Source organism: Octopus sinensis, linkage group LG4, assembly GCF_006345805.1.
Source record: "Octopus sinensis linkage group LG4, ASM634580v1, whole genome shotgun sequence".
In the NCBI taxonomy this organism is placed as follows: Eukaryota; Metazoa; Mollusca; class Cephalopoda; order Octopoda; family Octopodidae; genus Octopus; species Octopus sinensis.
In genome coordinates, this window is record NC_043000.1 from 117,179,191 (window position 1) to 117,187,056 (window position 7,866).

Below are 7,866 nucleotides of genomic sequence, written 5' to 3' on the forward strand. Positions count from 1 at the left end.
TATATATATATATATTATTCTTGTTTATTTTTAACCTGATGAGTGGCTATATTTATATCGAAGTGATTTTACTACTACTATTAATTTTTTACTATAATCATTTCTTAAATATAGACACGAAACACGTGTCGTTATTCTACCAAATATATACGTTTTTATTATTATTTTGCAATTAACTTAATCATCGGTATATTATTGTTATTTTAATTTTAATATTTCTATTATATGTAATTTTCTAGATGGTGTAATTTAATTGTTCATTTTGAATTGATAAAAGTGTTTTTTTCTAATTTATATATATATGTATATATGCAGACAACGCTTCATGCAAGCTATACTACTCTAACACACATACACGCACATACGCGCACACACACACACATACACACACACAAACACACACACACACACACACACACACATATATATATATATATATATATAGCTTGCATACACCCATACTGACATACATTGATATAGTATATTTTCACAGAAGCTCTTCTGTATAGGAACCTATTAGTTATAATTTAGTATACGTCTATACGTCTAGTATGAAGACATATTACTGAGTACCAAAAGTCCTCGCGCAGAGACAGGATGCTCATATAAAGTTTACAGTGAGTGTCCAGTGAATAGTCAATGCAACGCAGAAGCTGTGATCTACGAAGCAGAGGTAGTGTCAGCTAGCAACAATGGCGAGACGCATCTACTTATGACGCAGGAATTGATAGCTCCTTTTAAAGCCAGGCTGAATAATCTATATATATAAAACTGTAGTTTGTGTGAGTGTCTGTCTCCTCGATTTAGATTCCTAACTACTCCCACATTTTGCGGTGCAGTTTAACCAAATTCGGGTATCTTATAGTCGTGATTCATATCGAGCCCGTCTGGGTATTAGCGCGCGTCTACGATGATCTACGAGTTTTAAATAATTTAACATAATTTTTTTTTCCATTTTAACGCATATTTTTTCGTGTGTCGATGGCGGCGGAGTTGGCGTCCATGGTCACACCTGCACCTCTGTTGCTTCTCCCCCTTCTTCCCTCCCTCGTGAAGGTGTGGGGAAGGAAGTGTAAGGAAATCAACATCGTAAAGCGTTGTCAAGGAGACAGCGTTCTTTAGAGAACGACTTCATGGCTTGAAGACACCAAACAGAAATGGCTAAGAAGCCCGAATTGGCATCTATAATAAGGAAGTAACTCTCTAAAATGCTTATATAGTTTTCCCCTTACAAACACGAGCAACGCCGGGCGATACTGCTAGTTATAGATAATCTTAATATTTAAGGGAGGCATAATGTTACAACATTAGCTAGCTATGTGTGGCAATTAAAAGAGGAAGCAACGTCGTTCGAAATTAACAGAAAATTGCTTGAACGAGCTGGACTATACCTGGATGAAATTTGACGTTGCGAGCTTTGATTGCCGGAAAGAAGAATTATTCTCAATAATTCACGCGATCCTAAACTCAAAAGGCGAAATAATAGAATGCTGCCCATGTAAGCAAAAATTCGCTAATGAAACGTGATCATCCCCAGTTCTACAAAAACAAAACAAAAACACACATAAATGTGCAAAACAACTGTCATTGTTAAATATCGACTCACATCAACTTATGGAAAGTAACGCTTTTTTTCCTCCCGGAAATACAATTTTTCAGTTTCCTTCAGGTATAATTAAACACAGCGAACCACCAGCCAGGTTCATATTATATATATATTATATATATTATATATATATATATATATATATATATATATATATATATATATATAATATATATACCACAAGAAAAAAAGAGGTTAAGCTCTTCCCGTCACTATGTCTGAAGACTCGGTATTGCCAAGCGCGTTAGTACGAAACCTTCAATTCCATTCTGACCTGTTACATGCCATACTACTACTCGATATATGTAATATATCTATATATTATATAATATATATATATATATATATATATATATATATATATATTATACTATATAGAGAGAGAGAGAGAGAGAGAGAGAGAGAGAGAGAGAGAGAGAGAGAGACAGAGAGACAGAGACAGACAGACAAATAGACTGATAGGTAGATATATATATGTATAGACACAAACTTATACATATGTATATACTTACACGTATGTGTAAGAGTATGTGTTGATTGTGTGTGTGTATGTGTGTGTGTGTGTGTGTATGTGCGTGTGTGCGTGTGTTTGTGTGTGGCTGCGTACGTATGTGTAGGTGTTATCCAAGAGAGAATCTTATAGAGATTCATTTAAAATAACTGTATCCTAAAGGTCAGTAATCAAAAATGAAAGACCGATATATTTTATGTTTTATTGGCTAAAAGAACACTAAAATAATGAGAAGGTTACTTTAACACCTCTCTGGACATTTCCGAAGACTGCTACGTCGATAAGTATCAAACCAGGTCAGCCTAATCTAATTTAATTGCATTGTATCACCGGTATCACCATTGTCTATTCAATGATTAACGTAGCTACGTCTTCGTGTCATTAGACGATGCTATAGTCAGTCTCCAGCTTATATGTCTCTATAGATTCCTTTCAAGCACGCACACAAACACACACACCTCATGCTCCTCCCCCGACCACACACCACCGCATACATACATACACGCATACATACATCATACTACATATATATATATATATTATATATATTATATATATATATATATATATATATATATATATATATATTATATAATTACATACTATATAATATATATATATATATATATATATATATATATATTATAATATATATATATAATATATATGTACATACATATTGTACATTGCGTGTATAATATATATTATATATATATATATATATATATATATATATATATATATACATTATATATATAAAGCTTTGAGCGTTGTAAAACATCTGCCGGATAACAAGCCATTCGCACCGAAAGCATATATATATTATATACACATATTACATACATGCATACATATATCATACATACATACAACACACACCACACACACACACATGCATGCACACACACACACACCCGCACCACACACACACACACCACACACACACACAGATCTATATATATATATATATAATATATATATATATTATTATATATATATATATATAGGAATATAATACAGTGAGTAATTCATTTTAGTACCACTAAATTGAACTTCTCTCCCCTGTGGACTCTCGGAATAACTTCCCTAATATATATATATATATCTATATTATCCTATATATATATCTAATATATATATAATATATATATATATATATATATATAATAATAATATAAAGATTCTCACTAATCTTTAGCGGATTAATAGAAGCATCTAATCACATTACTGGATCCATCGCAGTTCATATCGTTAACAATTCATTATCATTTATTCAAGGGATGGAATGTAAATTTCGCCTTGATGACATTTGAACTCAGAAAGTGAAGAACCTTAATTCATACTGCAAGATATTTTTTCCCGATTCTCTGACGGTTCTACGAATTCCCCGCCCGTAATAATAATTTCTCACTAAAGCATTTGGCCAGTACTTTCGTCAGTAGAGAGTTAGTTAAATGCATCGATTCCGGTGCTGGACTGGCGTGTTATTTATTTTTTTTTACCTCAAAAGCCACAAATGCAAAGTTCATCTCATCACTGGTCATATGTGGCCAGTTGTTTGATTGAGAGTATTATAGACTCGGTTATATAAGTATTTGTAATGAGATGTTACTTCGTACTTCAATGTATATTGTCTTGCAAGTAGAACAAAGGAACGACAAATATATTACAGTATAACGACCAAAACCTAAGCAATGAGATTTGATGCTAGCTCAGAGGAATAGAGAAATGAAGACTTAGTCAAAATAAAGTTTGGAATGACCAAGGTGTCTGGTGATTCGAAGAAAGAGTGGAATATGGAAAGCAATGGCAACAGCAAGGTGCAAAAACAAGGCTGAGTGCGGGTGAGGAATGTGGTAGGTATTGAGTGAGAAAAAGAGAGAAAGACTCTCTTTACTCTTTTACTGCTTTACCTATTTCAGTCATTTGACTGCGGCCATGCTGGAGCACCGCCTTTAGTCGAGCAAATCGACCCCAGGACTTAGTCTTAAGAAGCCTAGTACTTATTCTATCGGTCAGTTTTGCCGAACCGCAAAGTTACAGGGACGTAAGCACACCACCATCGGTTGTCAAGCGATGTTTGGGGGGACAAACACAGACACACAAACACACACACACACAACACGGACAAACACAGACCACAAACACACACACACACACACCACACACACACACACATATAATATATATATATATATATTGTGTGTGTGTGACTGGTGTTTGTCCCCTCAAACATCGCTTGACAACCGATGGTGGTGTGCTTACGTCCCTGAAACTTTGCGGTTCGGCAAAAGTGACCGATAGAATAAGTACTAGGCTTCCTAAGACTAAGTCCTGGGGTCGATTTGCTCGACTAAAGGCGGTGCTCCAGCATGGCCGCAGTCAAATGACTGAAATAAGTATATATATATATATATATATATACATATACATATATACGACGGGCCTCTTTCAGTTTCCGTCTACCAAATCCAATCACAAGGCTCATTTAAAAGTAAAACAGGAAATAGGAATCAGTCTAATAAAGCAAAGTAAGTAAAGATTTTGGAACATATAGAACTCAAATCTAGAAATATTGTGTTGCCATGATTGACCGCTATCCACAAGTTTTTTTTTCCTTATTCTCTCTCTTTATTTCCTCGTGTTCCTTTCTGTTGAAGAGCATAGGTTCGAAACCTAAAAGTCTTTCTCACCCTCCCGAGCGTCAACTAACAATCTACACCTGGTTGTTGCTTATACACCTGTCTTCGTCTTTTGTTTTTTCTGTAAATTTCATATGTGTATATATATATACATGCACATATCATACATACATACATACATACATACACACACACACACACACACCACACACACACATACACACACACATATATATTATATTATATATATATATATATATATATATATATATATATATATATGTGTGTGTGTGACTGTGTTTGTCCCCAAACCTCGCTTGACAACCGATGGTGGTGTGCTTACGTCCCTAAACTTTGCGGTTCGGCAAAGTGACCGCTAGAATAGTACTAGGCTTCCTAAGACTAAGTCCTGGGGTCGATTTGCTCGACTAAAGGCGGTGCTCCAGCCATGGCCGCAGTCAAATGACTGAAATAAGTATATATATATATAATATATTATATACATATACATATACGAACGGGGCCTCTTTCAGTTTCCGTCTACCAATCCAATCACAAGGCTCATTTAAAAGTAAAACAGGAAATAGGAATCAGTCTAATAAAGCAAAGTAATAAAGATTTTGGAACATATAGAACTCAAATCTAGAAATATTGTGTTGCCATGATTGACCGCTATCCCCAATGTTTTTTTTTTCCTTATTCTCTCTCTTTATTTCCTCGTGTTCCTTTCTGTTGAAGAGCATAGTTCGAAACCTAAAGCTTTCTCACCCTCCCGAGCGTCAAACTAATACACCTGGTTGTTGCTTATACACCTGTCTTCGTCTTTTTTTTTCTGTAAATTTCATATGTGTATATATATTATACATGCATACATACATACATACATACATACATACATACATACACACACACACACACACAACCACACACACATACACACACACATATATATATATATATATATATATATTATATTATATATATATATAATAATAATATATGTATATATATATACATATATGGAATGTGGATCTCAATTTGATATTTACCCTTTTTCTGTTTCAAGATTCACTTTCTAAAAAGAAAATTATTTCACGTTCAAAAGTTTATTAATTTTTATGGCGTCAACAACATGTGCGTGTGCATATATGTATGCGTGTGTTTGTTTGTGTGTGTATGTGTGTTTGTATGCGTGTGTGCATAATGAATGCGCACACACGCGCGCGCGCGTGAATGAAAGAACTAAAGAACGAAAGATCATATTCATATCATGATTCATTTGCATACATAAGTTTCAGTTGATTAAATGAGCCGTGCTCAATATACATTGTGTTTGGCATGCTTAATCAGTCCACTAACTGGTTGATTAATCAGCTACCATTCATGCCATTCTTTTCCTTTTTCAAATATACCCAACTGTACCAAGTATTTCACATATTTTTCATTATATATATACAGGTGTTGGACAAAATAAAGGAAGCTTCTTAAAATTTCAAACAAATTTATTCTAACATGGGGTAGGACCGCCTTTGGCAGTAATTACAGCTTGAATTCTACGAGATATAGGGACTCGTACAAAGTTTGAATTGTTTCCAAAGGAATTTTTCTCCATTCTTCAGCTAGAACAGTCTCCAGTTCTTGTAGTGATGATGGTCGACTCCTTATTTGCTTTTCTAAAATGCACCATAAATGTTCAATAATATGGAGATCTGGGGACTGTGGTGGCCAGATAAGATGTTCATCTTCACTAGAATGTTCCTCATGCCATTCAGTAACAACTTTAGCTTTGTGAATTGGTGCATTATCATCCTGAAAGATTGCGTTTCCCTCCGGAAACAGTTCCGCAACAATAGGATGAATTTGATCAGTTAAAATACTTAACTATTAATTCTGTCTTGGCTATTAATTCTGCCATGAAAGGAAACCATTGGGCCGGCGGATTTCCAAGATATAGCCCCAGCCCCACCCCTAGATCATCACAAATCCTCCTCCATGTTTCACAGTTTGAAGAAGGCAGTCTGGGTCTTTTGGTTGTCTCCACACGCATACTCGGTCGGTGGTCAGAAATAAGGTAAAGAATGACTCGTCTAAGAAAATAACATTCTTCCACTGCTCTAGGGACCAATTATGTAGGTTTTTACTTCATTCTGAACGCTTTTGTGATCATTTCTAACAATTCGCGTAAGAGTCCGATGATATTTATCTGATAGTTTTGGTTTTCTTCCGGAGTTTTGTTTGGACGAGGAGGTTTTTTTCCCTCTTTCTCAAAGGCTGTCATTACTTTCGAGTCAGTACGTTTTGATACACCAAACATTTCAGCTGTTTTCGCTACGCTAGCGCCTGTCATACGAGCACCAACAATTTTACCTCTTTGAAAGTTCGAGAGATCTGTCATTTTAATGAATATCAATTACCTTTTTCTGATGATATCTGAAAAGAAACAGCAATTTTATCAAAACATATTAAGCAACACTAATAATAAATCAAAAAACATAAAAATAAACAAGCTTTTGACGGTTTTATAGATATTTCAAAATTATGATACTATGATGCTAGGTTTTGCCATTACTTTGTACAACCCCTGTATATATATATAAATAGATATCCAAATCGTCTTATCATGTAGAATATGTTCTCAAATTTCTACCATCATTATTTAATATATAGCAGCAGCTGTGTGGTAAGTAGCTTGCTTACCAAGCACATGGCTCGAGGTTCAGTCCCACTAGGTGGCACCTTGGACGAGTGTCTTCTACTATAGGTTCGGGCGGACCAAAACCTTGTGAGTGGATTTGGTAGACTGAAACTGAAAGCCCATCGTATATATATATATATAATATATATATATATATATATATATATTATATATATATATATATATATATATATATATATATATATATATATATATATATATATATATATATATATCAGATAAATGTGCCAAAAGTGCTTAAAATATTAAGGCGGCGAGCTGGCAGAAACGTTAGCACGCCGGGCGAAATGCTTAGCGGTATTCCGTCTGCCGCTACGTTCTGAGTTCAAATTCGCCGAGGTTGACTTTGCCTTTCATCCTTTCGAGGTCGATTAAATAAGTACCAGTTACG